The 24302-nt window shown below is 38.7% G+C and overlaps 1 protein-coding gene and 1 pseudogene across 2 annotated transcripts in view; both read left to right on the top strand.

Annotated features, from left to right (window-relative positions):
• The window catches only part of cdh24b (cadherin 24, type 2b), a 192877-nt gene that overhangs the window by 17271 nt on the left and 151304 nt on the right, over nucleotides 1–24302 (top strand). The gene's annotated exons all lie outside the window — the stretch shown is intronic.
• Nucleotides 5923–6039, top strand: LOC135751301 (5S ribosomal RNA; annotated as a pseudogene).

Raw genomic sequence — 24302 nt, 5'->3', positions numbered from 1 at the left:
TGAGTTTAACTCCCTTGTCTCATTTAATAAAAATAAACTTGATTTTCACTACAGGGGTACTTTAAAACCTATAGAAAGTTAGGGCGCACTCCTATTATCCAAACCAATCCATGCCCCAGTGCAAATGTCCCCCCTCCCTACTCCCACAGATGCCCGCACTCACACTGTACTCTTTTTAATGGAGCGTACACACTAGAAGCGAATTTTACTATTTGCGTGAGTAGATAACATACAAAGTCAATGCAAAGACGCGAATAGACGCGAACTTGCGTGGGCCGATGCGAATGACATGAATTGGGCGGCATGGTTGCTCTGAACAATGCATATTCCACGTTAGTTGAAAATATTCAACTCAAGTGGTAAATTTGCATGACATGAAGGTAAATCCCGCGAGTAATCTAGAGCGAGAAATGCTACAGTATTCGCTTTTGGTGTGTAGGCAGCATTTGGCAATCCGCGGTCAGCGTGAGAGACTTTCAGGCCAGCAAACATTTTGTCTCTTGCCCGATCGGACCAGTGCTTCACCGTCAGTCACAAAAATCGATTTTCTGCCTGTGGCCGTTTGTCTGTATGTATTCTTATACAATGTTACCATCGAGACATTTTAAGCATCGCAAACGTTAAAGGATTCTCCTACCTTATTGGTTGGTGTGAACAACAACTTGTGTTGCTTGTTACGTCAGCTGGTAGAGCAAAGAGACATTAAGGTGGTGGGGGCGCCGGCCAAAAACGTAATTATTTAACATCTTGGAAGCAGACATTTACTTGGGTAAAACACGACGAAAGAAACAATGCAATGTTTTGCACAGTTTGTTGTCAGTTTACAGGTAAAGCAGACATATGGGGAGCCTTTAATACAATTAATACAATAATATTCGACTTTTGAATTATGATTTTTAAATATGAGACACCGTAATCATTTTTTTAGTCGGGCCAGTGAAAACGTTGGCAAGGCAAGTGAAAATCTAAACCACTGGCTTGACTAGTCTAGTATAAAAAATATTTTTCATTGAACCCTGCACCAGCTTTGTTGTTTTAGCAGAGTTTTGTTTTAAAGGGATAGTTCGACCAAAAATGATATTAAACCTCATGATTTACTTCCCTCCCAAGTTGTCTGAGTTGCATATGTCCATCGTTTTTCAGACAAACACATTTTCGGATATTTTAGAAAATGTTTTAGATCTTTCAGTTGATTAAATGTAATGTTACGGGGTCCACGACCTTCAAGTCCAAAAAAAGTGCGTCCATCCTTCACAAAATAAATCCAAACGGCTCCAGGATGATAAACAAAGGTCTTCTGAGGGTAATCCGTGTTGTTGTAGAAATATCCATATTTAAAACTTTATTAACGTAAATAACTACCTTCCGGTAGCGCCGCCATCTTAGTCGCGTCCGCATTCAGGATGAGAGCTTACGCAGCCTACGGAGGCTACTCTGCTGCTGCTCTGTGCCCCCGCCCCCCGAATTTGTCATACGTCACTAAGAAAAGTGCGTTCACTACACTAATACTCTCTCCTGAATACAGAGGAGGCTAAGATGGCGGCGTACCGGAGGGTATTTCTTTTCGTTAATAAAGTTTTAAATATGGATATTTCTACAACAACACCGCGCGGATTACCCTCAGAAGACCTTTGTTTATCATCCTGGAGCCGTTTGGATCTAATTTGTGAAGGATGGACGCACTTTTTTTGGACTTGAAGGTCGTGGACCCCGTAACATTACATTTAAGCAACTGAAAGATCTAAAACATTTTCTAAAATTTTCGAAAATGTGTTTGTCTGAAAAACGATGGACATATGCTACTCGGACAGCTTGGGGGTGAGTAAATCATGGGTTTAATATCATTTTTGGCTGAACTATCCCTTTAAGAAAGCCTGCAAGTATAAGGGGAGCTCACCCTAAATACTTCACACTTTAGCTTTAATTTTAATTTCATTCTGTTTTTGTAAAGACTGCATACAAATGTTCTTTATTTTCTAATTGTATTCTAATAAAGAGATAATAAATAATGATATATGGTCAAAAACAACAAAACATGGTGGCATGGTGGCTTTTGCACAGTTACTGTACATCAACAGAAAATGTGCAATAATCCCATGTATTCATTATATTTCATAATTTTCATTTGCCTTTATACGTATTTACTCTAAAGCTGCTTTGCAACAATGCAAATTGGTGAAAGCGCTGGGAAATTAGATTCAAATTGAATTAAGTTGAATTGATTTAATTTAGTTAGTCTTATATTAGATTTTGCTTAATTTACTAAAGTCAAACTGGCACAATTTCTTTTTAAACTAACTTTATTGGAGACAAACTAACATTCCTATTGTGGATCATCTATTGATTACAGCTGCATTGAGGTAATGCGGCATATATATTTAGATGTGAATGCACACCTTCAATGGTTAAACGACGCTGTAGAGTCCCAGCAAAATATGCTAGATTTTTGGTAGTCTGCTGCATTCCTCTAGATCTAGTACTCAAAACCCACCGCATGATAGTGCAATGCAAATTGAGTTGAGAAGGGCTTTGCATAATTCCTTTAGTGAATCAAGTGCTGAAACATAGCAGACAGGAGTATGTGCAAATAACCAGTGCTATCAGTGGGCACAATCCAATCTTAGTAAATTTCCCCCCTGAGTATATTGTCTATACTTATGCATATTAAACGCTTAGTTTTTCTTTTAAGAAGGTATACGGTCTGATGATATGCACTTATAAACTTATAAGGCATTTCAATGAGGACAGATTGGCATGTTTTATTATTGTTAGGTCTGCGGTTATTAAGCATTGACACTAACAGCTTCTATCTATTTCTATCTGGGTTGCCACCAGCTCCTCATCTTTTCCTCCTCCTCACAACTGCTCTCTGGACACATGATAAAATCTCATTTTTGGAATGGTTCAAGTTGAAGTACATTTGATTCTTTTTTACATTTAAACAGTGCTACATACATGTAAAACCTTTCGTCACTCATCTTACTTCAGCTGGTGCTCCAGGTAAACTTTGATCTACTGCTTGGGGCGCATCTGTCGTTTGATCACAGTGTTGTCGAGTGGTTTATTTTCGTTTGCGTGACGATTCGCACGAAAACTCTCTCCAAGCCTGTGCTGCCAACACGCCTCGAGGCCAAAGAAAAGAGAAATAAAAGCTAATTTCGCAGCGATTTATCATGCAAAGATTGCCCTGCATTTATTGATAATTGCTTTTTTCCGTTTAAAGGGACGGCGTATAAACGTCAGTGGTGTAAACGCAGAGAAACGCAGCTGTCGCTGCAATTAACTTCTCGCCTTTTCTAATGAAAGGATTAATCCACTGGCAAATCTCTTGGGTCTTTACACACATCTATTCATTTCTCAGTCAGTGGAAATAAAGCCGACCCGCGTGGTGAAAAATAGGTCTATCTGTAACTCGTGCCAAAAGCTGCATTCAGTCGCTCGGTTTGATGCCGCTTCAACTTTGCCCCCTCAGCTTTTTGCCTATTGACTTTTAACCATCGGTGCTATGTCACTGCTTCCTGTCGGTGCGTCTCTGCTAATCTTCCTCCTTTGCATACTGCTGTTTTCCTGTACTCCAGCTCTTAGCTTCCTTCTTCTCCACAGCGGGACGTCTTCCTGCCCTAACCTTCAACAAACATACACAGACGCACAGACACGAGTACACGTATGAATGCTTTTTGAATGGGCGCAGTTAATGGAGTGTATGTCACGAGCAGTCTAAAGTTCACGGCTTTGGTCTTGCGTGGACTTGGCCGCACTCGATCAATCGTGAATGTCACTTGTCTTCTGGTGAAAGAGGCCTTTGGCGGTCGATCACCTTATTGATCCGGTTTTCTTTTTGTCACATCATCAACACAAACACATTCACGCACGCAGGTCAACCTGAGAAAGCACACAATTGGCAAATGTCGATCAGTCATATTTTTTAGTTAACCAATTGATCAATCTCAAAACTTTTTGGCTTTCATTTCTGCAATGCTCTTCAGTTTGTATTGGCCAATACTGGGGGTTCAATACTCCTGAGTGATGTTATAGATAGAAATATAACTCAAGAGATGTCTGGTGTACTCGAAAGCAAAGCTTTTTGGAATAACCTTGATACATGAGACCATTACGCTTTACAAAGAAACTCAATATTTCAGCACCTTCTGTTTTTTATGCATCCTACCACTTGCATTCGAATTGAGCTGATAATGACCAAACATCGATAAAATGCACATACACAGATTGTTGGAGATTTGGGCATCTGTAGAATTCCATGATTATCAGCGGATCAGGACAAATGCAGGATTTGACATGAATTACATAAATTCTCCAACCGTGGTCATCATGAACGTCTTTGCTCTAATAAGACCCAATTGCCTGCCACAGCTGGTGCCGTTAGATTTGCATTTCTCTGAACCGTCGGAAACTAAACTCACAGATCATTAGAGATGCAGCGCTGCTCATACCCAGGACTAAAAGCTGCTTGTCTGATAAACACGAAGTGTGGTTGATTGTTATGTGATGTCAGTTTCATTTATAACAGGTGGCGGCAGAACTTAACACGTAGTGGACGCTAATGCTTCTTCAAACACCTTTTATGCGCCACTTTGAGTGAAACGCAGAGCAGACGTCTTATCTTTTCTCAGAGCGGGCGTTTTAGGCAGCCAGCTCATTCACTGGGCATCTCGCCACTTTACAGGGTTGCTGTCATTCCAAAAAGAATGGTGCACTATTTCTGGAGCTTTTAGGTCACCATCTCTGGATAATTGTGGTTTGGGATGCTTTCTATTTGTGGTTCATCCCTGACTTCTGTAGAATTCTGAGTTGATAGAGTTTAGCTTCTGGCCTGAACATGCTGATCTAAGTCTGATTTCAACTAGGATCTCCCTCTAAGGAATAGAGTAATTGCGTGTTTGAGGAAATTCTCTGGTAACTTTCGGGGGCCTGAAGAAATGTACCTGGAGGCATCCTAGAGATGTTCTCATTTTAGCTATCACCTCCGGCACATCTGACTTGAGCCGTGTGTCAGAGACGTTTTTATGGAAAGTAAAGCCTAAAATCAAATAAATCAGTTTGATGCTCCTTAGTAAAAATTGTATAATTTAAACTAACACACCGTCTGAAACGCGCTCTGTTTATCTGTTTAGGGCTACTGTAGAAACATGACGATGAATTCCATGTAAGGGGACCCGCGGTGTATGTGGGCGATTCTCGCGAAATTAGACTTATGAAATATTTTGATAAAAAAAATGGAAATTCTATCAGCATACAGTTACAAACATCTCTTCATGTACTATTTTGCACATGATTTCAAATGACATCATACAAACCAATTTTGTAGTTTTTGCATTTGCGGAAAAAAATTTCATTACCGCAATGTGTCCATGAGTGGATTTGGGTTCTTTGACATGGAAATATTTATAATAAAAAAATCTACAAAATTAAAAGCTTCAGTGCATGTTATACTATAAACATTTAAAGTAAAGAAACATGTTGTATTTGGTGATCACTGGTAAATGTGGAGACAATAATAAGGGATATAAATGTGTCCAAGACCAATTTTCTCATCCTCCGCAACAATTTTCAATCATTGTTTAAGCCCTCAAAGAACTAACATTAAAAAAAAAATTGTTGGAAGGGACATAATTGACTGTGACACTCAAGATGGCTACCAGGTAAGCAGTTCTTATTTTTTCTATCCAGATAAAAGTTGAAATTTAGTTTGATATAGTTCCTAGACAACTTTTTAGTTCTCATTACCGAAACATGAGTTTGTAAATGCATATATTCATGTAATATCATGTTGCGGTAATGATAATTTTTTGAATATAATCTAAAAAATGTTAATAATTCTATAGAAAATATTTTTTCAATCCTCTAAAAATAATGGTTATAGTAAGTTCAGACCTTAATCTTATATGTGCAAAATATATATATACCAGCAGCCATATCACCCTGTAGCCCAAGACAGCTTGCCCACTGAAGCTAAGCAGGGCTGAGCCTGGTTAGTACTTGGATGGGAGACCACCTGGGAAAACCAGGTTGCTGCTGGTAGAGGTGTTAGTGAGACCAGCAGGGGGTGCTCACCCTGTGGTCTGTGTGGGTCCTAATGCCCCAGTATAGTGACGGGAACACTATACTGTCAAAAATAAGCACCGTCCTTCGGATGAGACGTTAACCGAGGTCCTGACTCTCTGTGGTCATTAAAAATCCCAGGATGTCCTTCGATAAAGAGTAGGGGTGTGCCCCGGCATCCTGGCCAAACTTGCCAATTGGCCTACTAATCATCCCTCATACTAATTGGCTATATCACTCGGTCTCCTCTCCACTAATAAGCTGGTGTGTGGTGTGTGGTGGGCGTTCTGGCGCAATATGGCTGCCGTCGCATCATCCAGGTGGATGCTGCACATTGGTGGTGGTTGAGGAGATTCCCCCATTCATATGTAAAGCGCTTTGAGCACTGGAAAAGCGCTATATAAATGTAACTAATTATTATTATTATAAATAGGCTTCAAGGGCTTTTTAAAAATTCTGATGCTGGACACCTTCTAAATCTGAATTTCGTGGGAATCACCCATGTAGTCTCATTCTAAGGTAATAAAAACAATACAGTTCATTTTGTAAGGTTTTATACAACACTGATGATATAGTTATGTATATTTTATTGCATTTCTGTCAAGAGATCCTTTTAAGAGTTACACAATGTACCTTTAAATCCCATGTGACTACTAATTATTTAATCCTTTATATACCAACTACAGTTGCAGTTTGGCCAACCTATTAAAGCAACACTATGTAGTTTTTTTACCTTTAAATAATGTCTCTAAAATTATTTCAGTGATAGAACAACTTTTAACTGGACAAATTGTACTGTTGCTGCAACCTGAGCAGCCTCCTAGCTGCTACAAGCACACTCTGAAAGTGGCGGTAGGAAACACAGCCCCGCCCCTCCCCCTGCCTGCAGAAGAGTGTCTGATACCAGACACTGTTGCGCTTTTCAACCACATGGGGGAGCTGTAAGTCATTTTTACATGGAAACTACTGTTGCTTTAACTCAAGTTGCACTGTGTAATTTTCAGGAGGATCTCTTGTGTTTTGTTTTTATTACCTGAAAATGAGCCGTTTTTATTTACATACTAGGGCTGCCACTAACAACAATTTTTTATATTGACTAATCTAACGACAAATTTATCAATTAATCGATTATTCTAAACGACTAATTTACCACCAAAAATCTAAACATTTAATAAAAAATATTCCTTAATCCTAATGTTCTTTTTTGACGTGGCATACTCTTTTTATATTGTATATAAATACTATGAATTAACTGTACATATATTTGTATTTATAATGTGTTATTATTAATTATGTCATTTATGCCATCACACAATTAATGTCCTAAAAACGGTAGCCAAAAGGGAGAACGATGTAAAATTTACCTTGCCTTCCATAGACGCTGTATAAGAAAATACCCTTAACGTTAACGTAACAATGCCGTAAGGTGTGTGCTGTCGTGAGGATGCCATGCTAAAAGTGGTAATGCCAGACACAGAGATCGACTGAATGGATTTCTAAATGGTAAAAATCAAATGTTTAACTCTAGGGGAGCTGGAAAATGAGCCTATTTTCAAAAACAGTGGAGTATCCTTTAACATCCTCGAAAGGCAATTTGTTGCATAGAGAGCAGTACACATATAATGTACATGTAAAGCAACATTATAATAACCATTAGAGAAAAACACAAATTTCACATTTAAACTCCCCATTTAAATTAAATAGATATAAGATAACATTTTCATGTGAGTCTTTGTAGTGTAAACCCATGGGATTACATGAGAAACATGCAATGGCATGTGGGATTCATATGGGATTCACACAAAATTTTTTACTTCCAAAACCACGTTTCACATGCGATATCGTGTGTTGTTTGGCATTAATTCATGTGGCTTTTCTGTAAGCTTTTTGAAAACAGTATTGCTGCAGGAATAAAGTTCATTCTTATACTGTATCTATTTGATTTACATCTTCAGTTTAAATCTGCGGCTGTAGGGAAGCAGGTGATATTCATTGCTTTATTGCCGGTGGAGATAACACAGGGGTTTAATTTGGTTCTGTTTTAGTTAATGATTTCACTGATTAATTACTTCGACCTGAGTGCTGTGTTAAACACGACCTTTTCTGTTGCAGCCTCACTTAAACCTCATTACACACAACTAGCTAACATTAAAACACCTGCTGGTATGTAAGAAATATGACTGTTTAGAAAACTAAACACAGATAATTAGGGTATTGCTCATATTTAAATGAATAGTTCACCCAAATATGAATATTATCTCTTGGTTTACTTACCCTGCCATCTAAGATGTACTGTATGTACTGAGTTCCTTTCTTCAGATGAACACAATTTAAAGGGATAGTTCACCCAAAAATAAAAATTCTGTCAAATTTATTTGTTCGGATGAACACAAAGAAAGATATTTTGAGGAATATTTGTAACCAAACCAATCATGAGCCCCATTCACTTCCATAGTAGGATTAAAGAATACTATGGAAGTGAATGGGGTTCATGAACGAGTTGCCTACAAATATTCCACAAAAATTCCTTTATGTTTATCAGTTGCATTATTTTTCTTATATATTCTCAAGCACTGTATAAAAGAGTGGGTCGAAAATCCTCCACCACCTTGAATGATGAGGTGTCATTTTGGCCTAGTTTTTGGTAACTAAATGTCATTCTGTAATATGTCATGTGTTGTTCATCTGAGGTTGTATTTTCCTCATTTAAAGACCTGCTAAGGCCCAGATTATTTTTATAATGTCCTGAAAAATAAAACCATAGAATTAAAATAGGATTTACGTTCTTTTCTCATTTGCCTGTACAGACGGTATCTTTAAATATGGCGGCATGGCGATAACGTTGAATCTGATTGGGTCTTGTCGCGTGTGTGCATCTATAGCCTCTTTCACACAGTAATTCTGGTAAATTACCATGAATTTACTAGAATGAATTTACCAGTAAATACAAAAATGTGCTGTTCACACGCAGTGCTATTCCGTCTTTTTACCAGTAAGACATCATTCACACATCAGTATTAAAATACCGGTAAACTCGGAGAGAAAGCGGAAGTTACCTGTTGCGCGCGCGGCCGGCGAGCTCTGTGTTGTATTAGTAAGCAATGGAAGGTTATCAACTCTCCGTGTTTAGTTGTTTTCACATCCGTGGCAAACGCTACACATAGCGCTTACCGGTAAATTACTGGTATCTTACAACCTCTTTTGCTTTTAAATCGGCAGCACTGATTTACCGGAAAGGTTCTGTTCACACATGACCTGTTTACTGCAATTTCCCAGTAAATTACCACTAAAGACTGTATGTGAGAAAGTGTGTCTGGTTGCCAAGAGCGCGACATTGTTTGGCTGGCGGTAGGTTAATTTTCGTTGAGACAGACATGTCAGTCAGTGTACATTTTAGCGGTTACCTGGGTGTCATTTCGGGTCGGGTACATTTCTTTGGACCCGCGAGAAGACCTCTACAGCAGGCACTTGACAAAACACGTGATGCACATGGTTCACATGACGCAACAAACAAACACGAGCAACACACATGACACTTTGAACACATATTTTGAAGATCAGTCACAAGCGGCCACTGGTAACGTATCAGTATTTTTAGTGCACATGTTTCTGCTAAAAATGTGAAACATTTTAGATTTCTCAATTTAAGAGTAGACTAAAATACAGGTGCTAAATCTTGCACTTAAATTTTTCTGTAATCTCCATTGTAATACAATTGGGTAAAGTGCTATTAAAATAAAATGTACAGTACTGTGCAAAGACTTAGGCCACCAGGCTACCATTAGATTTGTTGTTTTTAGAATACAACCAGAAAATAAAGGAAATGTCTTTGTAGTATTAAAAACAGCATAAAGGTAAAAGCTGAAGTGTCAAGTATTTAGGGTAAACTCCCCTTCCACTTGAGCAATAGCAGGCAGCTGCAGGATCTCTTAAACCTAAATGAAATTAAATCCTAATTTCTAATCCTAATCGAATGACTTCAGGACTTCAGTCTCCTCAAAAAGCTCAAGATGTGTTTCATGCCAAGAGAGGTCACACTAAATACTGACTGATGCCTAAAGAAGATATTTAGGGCCCTATTTTAAGGATCTGAAACGCAAGTGTGAAGCACAACGCGAAAGTTTGTTTGTGGGCGGATCTTGGGCGCTGTTGCTTTTTTTCCCGGCGTGAGAAATAACTCTTGCGCCGGGCGCAAATCTATAAGGGGTTGGTCTGAAGTAGGTTCATTATTCATAGGTGTGGTTTGGGCGTAACGTCAAATAAACCAATCAGAACGTCATCCAACATTCCCTTTAAACGCAAGTGCGCAAGTTCCATGGCAGGTTGCTATTATTATGACGGATTTACCAGGCGCACACCAGGAGCGGTTCACAGCCGAGGAGACAGACGTTCTTGTAAGAGCAGTCAAAGACAGAGAAGTTGTTTTGTATGGGGATAGGAGAAACCCGCCCAAATCAGCGTAGGTTAAACAGGCGTTAGAGGAAATAGCCACAGTCTCATCAGCTGGCATCCCCAGGACGTTGCGCCAAGCGCTACAATGATGTCAGGAGACGGGGGAAGGGTTTGGGGGCTTTGAAATCGGACCCAAGAAAAGCAAGCAAGGTCCAACCCCAAAGTACACTTACAAATCAAGTTCATATACATTAAGGTTTCTTATGAAAACATTTTAATTATTATTTACATAAAATAAACGTAATACAGCCATACAACAAACTTATGAAAATATTTTAACGTTATTTGCATGATAATTTTTTAACGCAGCCACACAATAAATAAAAACTATCACCACAATGCTCACCACTATGATTCCCCTTATCTCGTGTATTAATATTTTTTATTGTAACAATTTATGATTTGCAAAAATAACTGTTGCATCTGTGTAGATTAGATGCAAAGTGTATGCGCATTGTGCACGCTATAGCCTACATTATGGTCAAGCATGCGCCCTTAAAATAGCATAATGAACAACGCGAAACGCGCCACTGACTTTAAACTTTTTTTCTGGTCAGTGGCGCAATTGTTTTTTGAAACTGCAAAATAGCACCAGGGATGGTTTGCGCCGGAACACGCCTCTTTTTTTGCGCTGAACCGCCCAGGGAGCGCAAGTTCATTCCCTAGTTTGCCGACGTGCGTCTGTGGAGGGAAAAACCCGCTGTGCGCCGGTGCAAAATACGAATGATACATGCGTCACTGACAAAGTCAATTGCGCTGGGTGCAAGATAGGGCCCTTAGTTCTGAAAATATATATATTTTTTCAATTTTGTGTACATATTTCCTTTATTTTCTGTTTGTATCTTAAAAAAGAGTGAAAAATAAACATGGATGGACATTAAAGCTTTGCTAAAACAACAAAGGTGGTGATGGTGGCTTAGACTTTTGCACAGTACTGAAAAAGTCTGGAATATAACTTTAGGCAGTTTGTAAAGTGTCTAACGTTAACAGCAATGCAAAGCTTTAATTTGCGATTACATAACCTCCCGTCCTCTGCAATTATCCACATGTTTCTTCTTCATTCAAATAGCGTTCCTTTTTATTGGTCACCCTTAAACACTTTATCTCTCTGCCCTTGCTAAAGTCATACATCCCATCACCCGTTTTAATTTGAAGTTCTGCTTTATTGGCGTGCTGGGATTGAGTGCAGCTATCCATGGGGGATAAATGAGCATGCGCGCATGCTTTTACACACAATCTCTCTCTTTTCTCTTTCCTCCTGTTTCTTCAACACGTAAAACCACAAAACCTCACTCTCACGCCCAAATGAATTGCCGCCTTCATTCTCTATGCTCCGTTCCTCCTGTGTAGAAAAACATGGTGCGTCTCGGCTGCAGTAGATATAGACTAATGACTTCTTGATTAATTCATTAGCCTGACACTCTTTACACTTACAGCACAGTTTCAGTCGTCGGGAGGATACATTTTGGGAAAAAATAGCCTTTTCTTTTAAAGCACGCAGAGGTGTTCTTGATTGTTTATGTAAAAAGTTCACGTCTGGCCTTTTTTCTTCTTTGACAAGTCATGGATCTCTCTACGAATCTAATATCAAGGCTCATTATGATTTCATGTGCTATTTATTTTCCAGCTGGGAGAGTTTGCTAAAGAGAGCCGGTCTTTCGGATACATGATTCTGAGAAACATCTCGCACTAATTTAATGAGCCTCATTTCACATACCCACTGTGAGATAGAGCACCATGATCTGATTGGCCATTCGGCTGCCCGCTGACATGTGATTGGTGGAAGCATTAGCATGCATGGAAGCATACTAGCAGCGTTGCCAACTTGGCGACTTTGTCGCTAGATTAAACGACTTTTCAGACCCCTTTACAAAAAGCGCCTAGCGACAAATCTAGCGACTTTTTGGATGAGCCATAGCTCCAGATCTCATATGCTCTGTACTGCCCCGCGAGAATGAGATTTTGCTCTCTGCGTCTGCTCTCTGTGCAGTGAACTGAGCTAAATAAGATTCTGTTTAATAACGTTATTCGTGTCCATGGCACGAAATTCTGCTTTTTTGTGCCTTGAGCACAAATGCCTTTTTCGTGTCAGTCGCACAAATTTTTTATTAATAGTTTTTCATGTCCATGGCACGACTTTCTCTTTCATGTATTGTTTTCTCATAGTTTTTTCCTATTTTCTTCACCCCAACCCTAAGCAACAATGATTTGAAAAATATTTGAAAAAAGAGAAAACAATACATAAAATGACACGACATGAAAAACTTTATTTTTATAAATTCACTTGAATGAAACGAAATAGACAAAAAGCTGCATTTCGTGCCATGGAAACTAATAAATTAATCAAATTTTTCGTGACTATAACACACATTTTCGTGAGACCATGTTGCTATTTCACACTTCTTTCATTGTCTGACAACTTAAGCAAAGAATATACAAAAGAAAAACCTTTGTTTAGGCATTTGTCTGTATTCAAATATAATTTGTAAGGGAGAAACATGAAACAGATTTGAAGCGTCAATGTAGTCAGAATGCAAATATGATGTGATGACATCACTGATATGCTATTTACGCAATGACGTTATCTAGAAACATTTAGCACCTTTCCAAGCAAGCTTTAGCTACTTTCCATGAAAAATAGTTGCCAATGCTACATGCTTGGCTGTGTCGCCAGGGTCACGCGCTAAGAGGTAAGAAAATATGAACTGTCACTCAAACTGCATAGCTTTAACACTGCCATGAATTTATATTGTTTGTTTATGCATTTAAAAGTGTCCCTATGACAAAGGAATCATTATTGGTTGTTTTCTTCCAGATTAGTGACAAACTGTAATGAAAGTTTCTTATAGTGAATCCACATCTGTCACAAAAGCGTCAAAGCGCATCAATATTATGTTCATTATATTTTTATTAAGGTGGAATGATGAATAGTTCACATATGTGTCACCACATGAATATCTGGAGGAATTGCTTTGTCAAAGCATTCTGAATTTAAAGTAAAATTCACATATAGTTGTTTTAAGACACGCAAGTCAGGACAATTGTTTTTTTTTTTTGGTGCACGTGTGTCTGGTTTGTATCACTCTTATTAGAGTACTTACATCAGCAAAGACTATTCTTCTTACAATTCAACCATGCCTAATAACCTCGACGGGCAAATAATACTTGCTTTAAAAAAGCTTCATTTACTCATCCAAGCAAATGTGAATTTAGCATTCGGCTTAAGGAGTGTTCAAGGCATTCACAAAATATTGTAGGTTTGTTTGTATTTTATTATACACTGATAGAAAAATGGTACAAAACTGTCACTGGGATGTTACCCTTTAACTCTTTACCGCCATTGACGAGCTATCTTGTCAATTAAGAGTAAACATTTGCATGAAAAAACGTGCTTCTGATGAGATGGCACTTACCCAAATGTATTTATTTAAAAAACTGAAGCAAAAAATTATTTACTAATTTTAAACTCTGTGTATGTTTTGATAATTGTTTTGAATCTGATCTCCAACAAAATTCCTTCACAAAAATTCTATTATTTCAGCTTTTTGCTTAAAATTTTGTATTTTTTAAGAAAATACCCATATTTAATAGAAAAAATATAGATGTTGCTTGTTTGTTAGTTTATTAAAGACAGATGGTCTGTTCATTAATTTATATTATATATTTGTATGTTTATATATATTAGAAGAAAATTTTCCTGGAAGGCATTTTGTGAAACTTTTGTGAAAACCAACAAATGCTGGCGGGCAACTTTTCAAAAAAAAGGCTGGTGGGGAGTTAAAAAAGCTCTTTATATATACCATGAAGGTACAGATATTGACCTGTAAGGCACCAATATGTAGGCTACCAGTGGCGGCCGGTGACTTCTTTTTTCGAGGGCGCTCGATGCAAAGTTCGTCACAACATGTATGTAGCCCGTCATGTGTGTGGTTCCTTTTTTCAAAATATGTGTTCTGCGCATCGAGAGATCCTGTGTGCATCACGTGTCTTGTCAAAATAAGTGCCTGCTGCAGACGCGTCTAAAGAGTTTATGATAAAAGAGACGCTCGCGTTTGCCAGATACTCGTATAATCTCATGCATAATCACAGTTTACTGTTAAGGGAGTGTCTTGCGTGTATTTTGTGACTGTGAGGGTCTCTTTTATCATAAATGGTTTTGACGCGTGTGCAGCAGGCACTTATTTTGACAAACACGTAATGCACATGGTTTACATGACGCAACAAACACACATTTTGAAAACGCAAGCAACACACATGACACTCCGAACACTTATTTTAAATTAGCGCCCCGCGGATGAGCAGTCACTGATATGTACTAATATCCACCCTTTAAGTACAAAGGTATATTTTTTAAAATGGTACATGGTTGTTGCACAAAAACACTACCCGCAACTGTTTCATGAATTTGCTTCCTGTTTTAAAGATGCCTGCCTATTCTAAAAACAAAAAGAGGGAAAGAGGGAAAAACAGAGTAGCAAGGACAGAAAAAGCACAAAAGGTGAGCTGGAGCATGCAAAGATTAGGACGGTCGGGAACACACCGAGCGAGGAAGCGAGACCAAGTTGAGGAATTTCAAGAAAACACTGGGCTCAGCAAAGCAAAGGAGACTCTGAAAACGGTAGACTCGAAAAATGACAGAATCCCTAGAGCTGCTCCTAGAGAACTGTAACTGGGAGAGAGATAGAGCGGAGCAGATGGGTGAGAGTGATACGAGACAGATGGATAATTAGATAGATAGATGAACGCTGAAAGATGGTGATGCTGAGATGGAGATGAAAGTTGGTCCGGCGGGGGCTCTGATGGGGGTTCGGTAAAAGTGTGCTCTAATGTTGGCTGTCGCTGTAAAAGGGTCTACATCTTTAAGCGGCCTGGGCCTGTTCTGTTCATGTCACACGCACAGGGCTATTTTTAATAGAATTAGGCTCGTCTTGTTATCGGTGAAGCGGGCGAGCAAAGAGTGAGGAGAGATTGAAACAGCGATTTCCAATTTAAGATTGTGTCACACACATCTGCTTGCACCGAGATAACATCGGCGAATCAACTCCCATCATCTCTCTTTTCCTTTCTCTTTCGTCCTTTCACTCTCCCTTTAAAATCCCCTGGCCTTAATTTGTTCTTTTTAATCCTCGGCTTTTTCTGACTCTTTATGTCGTTTTCATAGTTGAACATTCATGACTGCTTACAATTTATCATGGCCTTCATTTTTTTCTCTCGCCTCATCAATCCCCTCAGTTCTGTTTAAGGTGCAGTTCAGCCACTGACTGCTTTTGAACTCAAACCGTTGGCAAATCAATCTTCCTGTACGTTCTTTACTCATTTGTTGATCGGTGGCGCTTTTTACCCCGTTTAAACTCTTCACTTTCCTATTCTCTTTGTTCGTGCAGCGTCACCCTCACTTTCTTTGCGGTCCCCTATTTATTTCCTCCACCTCAGTCTTTTTCTCGCTAAGTCTTAGCTGTCCTTTATCTATTTCTCTCATAATTTCTCTGACTTTGTAAATGTGTGTGTGTGTGTTAAGGCTGGCTGATTCCTCTCACTCTCACACAGTGTAGTTTGCTTTGTAAAATAATGGCTTAACTTTCCATTAACGCACTGTGAAAAAGTTCTGAACACCGGGGCCTTGCCATGACAGCCCTTTTAATAGGTGTTGTCGAGTATGGCAGTCACGCTTCTTTGAAATATGGTTTTTGCTCTGCGTAGCTTGACTCTTTCTTGACTGGCATGAAACTGCTATGGGAATTGTCACAAGCTGTCACAAACTCGCAGGTGTTTGATTCATGTATGATTGAAATGGTATCAAAACTAAAGTGGTTGCTGGCAAACATGCGCATACAAATATATGCTACACTGTCAGAAAAAAATGGTCAGAAAATTATCCCTAGGTGTCACTGGGGCAGTGCCCTTCCGAAAAGCAACATTTGCATTTTATAGAGTTTATGTTAGTCCCTTAAATAAAATATTGGTACCAAATGTACCATGTCAGCATGAGTTAAATTACAACCTCATCCCTTTTTGACCCAACGCTGGGTTGAAAATAACCCAGCATTATTTTTTAGAGTAAAGGTACATATTGCCCCATTGACAGCTTGGGACCATTTTTTTCTGACAGTGTACACTCTAAAAAATGCTGGGTTATTTTCAACCCAGCATTGGGTCAAAAAGGGACAAGCCCAGCAGCTGGGTTACAGTTAACTCCCACAAAAAATGTTATACTGTATTTGACCCAACAATGGGTTAAAATAACACAGCATTTTGTTAAAATACAACCCAGCAGACTGGGCTCGTCTCTTTTCGATCCAGTGCTGGTTTGAAATAACCCAGCATTATCTTTTAGAGTAAAGGTACATATTAAGGCCTTTTTAGAAGGTAATGCCCTTATTGACAGCTTGGGACCATTTTTTTCTGACAGTGTAGGCTACTCTCTAAAAAATGCTGGGTTATTTTAAACCCAGCATTGGGTCAAAAAGGGACAAGCCCAGCAGCTGGGTAACAGTTAACCCCCCAAAAATGTTATACTGTATTTGACCCAACAATGGGTTAAAATAACACAGCATTTTGTTAAAATACAACCCAGCAGACTGGGCTTGTCCCTTTTTCGATCCAGTGCTGGTTTGAAATAACCCAGCCTTATCTTTTAGAGTAAAGGTACATATTAAGGCTTTTTTAGAAGGTAATGCCCTTATCGACAGCTTGGGACCATTTTTTTTCTGACAGTGTAGGCTACACTTTAAAAAATGCTGGGTTATTTTCAACCCAGCATTGGGTCAAAAAGGGACAAGCCCAGCAGCTGGATAACAGTTAACTCCCAAAAAATGTTTTACTGTAATTGACCCAACAATGGGTTAAAATAACACAGCATTTTGTTAAAATACAACCCAGCAGACTGGGCTTGTCCCTTTTCGATCCAGTGCTGGTTTGAAATAACCCAGCATTATCTTTTAAAGTAAAGGTACATATTAAGTCCTTTCTAGAGGGTAATGCCCAATTGACAGCTTGAGACCATTTTTGTGACAGTGTAGGCTACAGTCTAAAAAATGCTGGGTTGTTTTCAACCAGCATTGGGTCAAAAAGGGACAAGCCCAGCAGCTGGGTTAAAGTTAACCCCCCCAAAAAATTTTATAGCTTTATTTGACCCAACAATGGGTTAAATAACCCAGCATTTTGGGTTGAAACAACCCAGCATGGGTTGAAAATAACCCAGCATTTTTTTGTTCATACACACTGTTTATTCGTTATTTATATTTCATACTTTTAAGAAAAATAGGAATGTTAGCATAGCTATTAAACAAAACAGATGGAAGTATGAGGGTTATGTAGTGAACAAAAATTTTTCAAGCATGAAAACAGTCTTATAGTTTAGATTCTCCTGAGTAACCAGTGTGATAACAGCTGTTATCTAACAGCTTGAAAACAGCGCTGAACATTCTTATCCTTACAGTATACTCAATTTCATGAGATACTGTATTCACATGGGATGTTTTTTTATAAACAACTTCCATATAAGCTAGGCTTTTCCTTTCTGTGCTTTTTTTAATTAAAAGTGAAATTTAAACTTAACACATTTAAACTATCTACCATAACAAGCATTTTACATCAAGCCTTTAGATCAGAACGTGGTACTGTGAGATAAATAAAGTCAAGTGTGTTTAAACTTTTTACTAGGCATGGGCCGGTTACCAGTTTCGAGGTATACCGAGTTTTTAAAGAGTCAAGGTTTCAAAACCACTAAAATTTTCTGTAATACCGTTTGAAAATTAATTCAATCATGTAGTCATTGAAAAATGAAAATTTAAAGGCTTTCTTTTCACCCAGCATACATGTTGTATGTTGTTTTGCTTAAGGTTATCATACCGCTAAAATGTCATTCTGGCCCATGCCTACTTTTGACTAGTACTGTATACATACATGCTTCTCAAATAGACAGTAATCCAGTGTCACAACTTGACTGAATATGTCATCACTGTACATTAGCCTATATGATGCTGTGCAAAGCAACAAAATCAAACCATATTTGTGAACCTGGACCACAAAACCTGTCATAAGGGTTCATTTTTTAATAAAATACAAAAGTAATAAGCTTTCTATTGATGTATGGTTTGTTAAGATAGGACAATATTTGGCGGAGATACAACAATTTTAAAAAATCTGAATTCTTAAACTGCAAAACAAAAAAAAAATCGAAATATTCACAAAATCGCCTTAAAAGTAGTCCAAATTATGTCCATACAGTGTAAAATTCCTAACGTGAATATATAAAAAAATCTATTAATCTTTAATAATATGCGTATTATTATACACTGTAAAAAGTAAAAGTTTGATTAACTTAAAAAACTACTTGAAGTGGTAACATCTAATTTTTTTTATTTCAATAATTAAATAATCATTTTTCATTTAAACTTTTTCACTCAAATATTTAAGTTGAAACAACCAATTACATTTTTTGAGTTAATCCATCTTTTACTTTTTATAGTGTAGCAACGCATATGATTAATTATTAATACATTTTTTTATATATTTACGGTAGGAAATTAGCAAAATATCTTAATGGAACATGATCTTTACTTAATATCCAATGACTTTTGGCATAAAATTTTAAAATGTATTGGCTGTTGCTACAAATATACCCTGAGCTACTGGCTTATGACTGGTTTTGTGGTCTAGGGTCACATGCAGTGGCGTCAGTTTGTGTTGAAAAGTGGTGGGGACAAAAGATCAGATGAAAAAACATTACAGCAGGACGAGAAAAATATTGAATAACGACGCATCAAAAATGGGCATTGCGTAGGCCAGTCAACAACACGAAAATACTCAGCATAAATCCCTCAACAATGTCGACTGCACATGTAAAAGTCCTTGCAACACCAGCTCAACCGGACAGTGCCAAAGCACCATACTGTAGAAACAGCAGCATGTTAAGTCAATGATTACAATGAAATTCATTACATATGTAAAAGAAAACACACCATAAGCATACAACGCAACATATGTGACCCTGGACCACACAACCAGTTTTAAGTCACACAGGTATCGCTTGATTTTTCAGAACATTTTAACCAAATGCTTTCAAAAAGTGGTGGGGACAAAATAAACATTTGAAAAAGTGGACCAATGTAGTTTTTACTGTAGGTTGAGATAGCCATTCAGTGTAACAAAAATAGAAACCAACAAGTGATCAACAAAAATTCTGTGAAGTGTCACACATTGCACTCACAGCCATTTAGGATGAAAACATAGAGACAGGATATATTGCTTGCCTATTTAACATCTCACATTTGATAAGGATGACATAATGTAAGAATGTAAACCTGACACCTGTCATCTCAGTTTGTGCTGAGCCTCTTTACCCTATATCAGGGCCCATCATGAAGTATTCCATCTCACGGTAGGAATTATAGGTGTTTATTTCCACTAATAATAGTTTAAAAGCGGTCTTAAATATATATATTCTTTAATAACTAGTGGGCAGTATATATTTTTCAGTACGGTTTTCAGATGTTTCAGTAATGGTTACCCTAGTTTACAATTTAGTCAGAGCATGTATTTTCACCTGTCAAAAGAAATTATGGTCACCTGAAGAGAAAACCATAGCAACAGTATGCTGCTCTTTCTCTGTCCATTGCAGTCACAAGGGCAGGGGGGGGATTTGGGTAAATGGATCACTTTTTGCCATTCAAATCAATGACAAGCAGTAACTTAGGGCCCTATGGCATCATTTTGTGCCCCCCTATTTGAAAACCAAACTGGATTACACAATGCTCATCGCCACGAAGATACATCCAGTTTTATTTGACTTGGCATGTTAGTTTTAGGTTAACCCTCTGCCTTAGGTGCTTGTTGATCTATGCACACCAGCTGAAGGATGTTCCAGAAGAACCTCCACAGGCTCACGTACACCCAACATCCTCCAGCGGCTTGGCTCGGGCCACCTGCTCAGCCAGCCAGCCGGTCCTCCAGCCAACCGCCCAAAGGGTGAGCTAAAGACGGGTGAATAATCTGGTGCACTAAAACCCACCTAAGGGCCATTTGGACAGGAAGGAGAGGGCAGGCTATTCAAGAGGTGTGGCGAAACGAAGCCAAATCTCTTTCCTTTATCCACACATGTGCACTCACACTCTTTCAATTATGACCACTTACTATTTGCTAATAAGACATGTGCACACATGCTTAGGCGAAATCAAACTGGGCACGAGGGAAGTAGGAAATAGCGCATAGACACACATGCAAACATGCATACGCAAATATATAGTGGTACTCAGAGATGCGCCCACACGCACTCCGTCTGTCAATATCGCACCCGTGTTCCTGTGAAAGTCATGAATATTTCAGCCTCACAAGAAGTGTGAGAAACATTTATGAGTTGTTGGGAAAGGTATGTTTAATGTTTTTGAGTCAAAATCTCTCGCTGAACGATCGAACGAGTGAGCCAACATTCGGCCTTGCAAGTACTCATGGCCTCTTAAAGGTGATGTGAAGGGGTCCTCGGGGGTTTTTGCAGTAATAGGGAGGATATTATTTACTCAGAAGCTCCATGAAAAGCTAATCCCATCCGAAACCCCAATTTTCAATATAAAAGTTCCTAAATGGAGTTCTGAACAAAAGTTCAAAAGAAGCATTTAATCCTGTCAGTCACAATGCGAGTGTATATAAATGGCTGTTTACCTCATTCCTGGGGCAATTCCTTGCAGCATTTTTCAACCATAATTTCACCTATATCTACTTACCTCTATCTCTATCATATATATATATATATATATATTTGAGATGCATATTTGCTTAATAACACTCTAGAATTAACATTCTGTTCAACGTTTAGAGTAAGTACTGCTAATATTTACGTCTCACGGAAAATATAGCTGTGATCCATGCTTACTTTCTCCCCTTGTCTTTTGGAAACCAGATGTATTTGTTCCAGAGATTAATTTAGCCGCTAACCAGACCGATAAACAAACACAGACCAGAAGATTTCGGGCCAGGTGCATAACTGTGGCAACGTTCATGTATCCGAAAAAAACATCTATAACACCTTGATTTTTAGGAGTAAGGGTGAGTGGGGCACAAACTAACGCGGGGTTAATTGTAACACAGCTACATATTTCTGCAGGGCCAAGCAATCTGTGCTTTTGTTAAAAGTTTTGATGTTTTTTGGTTAAGATATTGAACAAAGAGTGTTTTGGTTTTTTTCTGATTTCTTAGTTGGGTGTGTAAGTCACCAAATCCAACCTTGAATTATTTTATTCACTACCTTGTTACCTAAAAAAGTAACATGATAATGAAACATGTCAGCAACTCCTAGGAACTGATAGCTGGGATTGAAAACATCTTAAGTGTTCATTTGTAACAGAGATGTGTATGTTGATTATGTAAAAAAATATTTATCTAACTTAATTATTTATCTAACTTAAATATTTTTTTAACTCTTTCACCGCCATTTTCAAGAGAAAACGCTTCCCCGCCAATGACGAGATTTTCCGTCTTTCCGTCCCTTCCGCAACTTTTTAAACCCGGAAGTATTGCCCTATGGCAAGCGGCTGCATGTCCGTGCCTGTTTTAAAGGTCGCTCTGAATGGGATCTCTATGAAAAGTCCGTCACAAAAATGGAATTATCTCTGCTTTTTGCTCAAAATGTGGTGTTTTTGCAGAAACCTACCCATATTCAAAAGCTCATTACAAAAGAACCACTGAAGGTAGGATGAAATGTTTTTTTTTTGTTTGAAAGCAGAGGGTCTGTTCTTTCATTTAGTATATTGTATGTTTATATATTTAAAGAAGAACATTAAACTTTGGTGAAAATCATGAAAAACGCTGGCGCTGGCTGGCAACTTTTTTTAAAAAACGCTGGCAGTGAAAGAGTTAAATGATAGAGCCAAAGTTAAAAAGCCTTAGGTTGTGCTCTGCTCTCCCTTAAATGTTGTGGAACCTCCTAATGACATCCAGCAACAACCTTTCGTTTTCATTTATTTGTGCAGAGCTCAGCTTAAGGCCCTGTGTCCACCAAAGCGTTTTCCTGAGACCAGCATATTTTTTCAATTGTTTACAATAGAAGTGCTGCATTTAAAAAAACGCAGCCGGCAAGGCGTCAAACGTTTTTTTTCTGGTTGCCGAGAGTTAAAAAAGTTCAACTTTGGGAAAAACGCTGGGCTCGTCAATTTCACTTTTTACTCAGTTGTCCAATCACAGTGGAGGAGTGGTGGGACAAATACCACACCAACCAACCGGCGCATCGCACAACGACTGATAAACAAAACAGAAGTAACATAACCACCAAAGCGCTCTGCTAAAGAGAAACACTGGTTGCATCCAAAAGCACCTACTTCCATAGTATAGTAGGCCAAAAGTACACATATGACCTACTACTTCCTATAAAATCCTAAAGTTTTAATTTGATATACACTTTACTGTCCCGTGAGCCCCCGGAGGAGTTATTGAACGATGGAGAAGAAGGACAGGTGTTGTTTTATTCAAAAATGTCCGAAAGCGGTAACGCGGCTCTACTTTTGGGGGCTTACTTTTGGGGGCTTTTCCATTGGGTGCAGTACATAGTACTCAATACTTTTTTAGTACCACCTCGTTGGGATTCCAAGCGACCCAGAGCTGATACCAAAACGTGACGCGAAAACACTGTAGATCACTGATTGGTCTGAGAGAATCGTCACTACCAGCGTCATCGCTATATTGTAAAGATTAGCTTTACCTTCATGCTAGCTTGCGCTGTCTTGAGCAAAGATGTTGTCATCTGTGCTCTGCTATAAGTTCCCAAACTTCCTTTTAGTGATGAAAAACATCCACAGGTTGTGAATCAGGAACACCATAACAGTTTTTTTTACAGACTTGCAGTTTGTGGCAGCACATTCGCAATGCACGTCCGCATGTATGCTTAAATGCAACTTAAATGAGGCTCAGTGGAGCGCATCGACTGACGCCATGGGTGTTTGTACAGAAACTGTCATGTGAGACAGAGGTAGTGATAAACGCGATGTGTAAACATCTATTTGTGGTGACCAATTTTAATTTTGTGGCGGACTGAGAAATAACGTTAAATGAATGTATGGGGATGTATTCCAAGAGTTACTAAACTCGATGGAAAAGCTAACCAAGCCAAAGTGAGGTGAGCTGACAGGACCCAAACCTTGGGGTACTTTGCAATGGAAAAGCGCCATTTGTTTTTCTCCTTTTCAATGAGCATGCAACGCTCTACATAATCCTCCACTCTCTTATTCTGCTACATCTTTCTCTTTTCCATCCCTCCCTCCCTTCTTCCCTCTCTTTTGTGCAGTGCTGTTTAATCAGATGCAGGAATAACTAAAGAAGCCTTTCCCAATTAAGACGCTCCCTTCATTTAGAAATCTTGACGGCACCAACTTCCTTGACTTACAAAAAGGTTTAATCTTCGCAGCTTCAGAGGGCCACAGGGAAAAGGGGGAAAAGTTAAATGAAAAATGTTGCTTTTTAAGTCTCCTCTTTTCGCTTTGAGAATCCAAGTGCCTGTGTGTATTTTTATCACTGGTTTCATGCCGATGAAGAATATTTTGATGCAAAAAATCTACATTACAGCTGAGGTTTGGGGTTGTGTGCGCGGGCTCAGCTTGATAACGTACGGGTACGACTGATGATGAAGAGCGTGTAGGTGTGTGCACGCGGGGCTGAGAAATAGCGTTTTGTGTTTGCGGGACCTGCTCGGATGGATCACGCGATTGGTTCTCTATTTTGGCAAAGGGAAGAGGCTGTAGGTGGAGATGAAAAATGCAGAATCACTTTAATTGTATTTATAGGACATCTGCCCTACTAACATG

Source organism: Paramisgurnus dabryanus, chromosome 6 (genome assembly GCF_030506205.2).
Source record: "Paramisgurnus dabryanus chromosome 6, PD_genome_1.1, whole genome shotgun sequence".
Classification (NCBI taxonomy): Eukaryota; Metazoa; Chordata; class Actinopteri; order Cypriniformes; family Cobitidae; genus Paramisgurnus; species Paramisgurnus dabryanus.
This window is presented reverse-complemented; position numbering and strand designations above follow the sequence as displayed.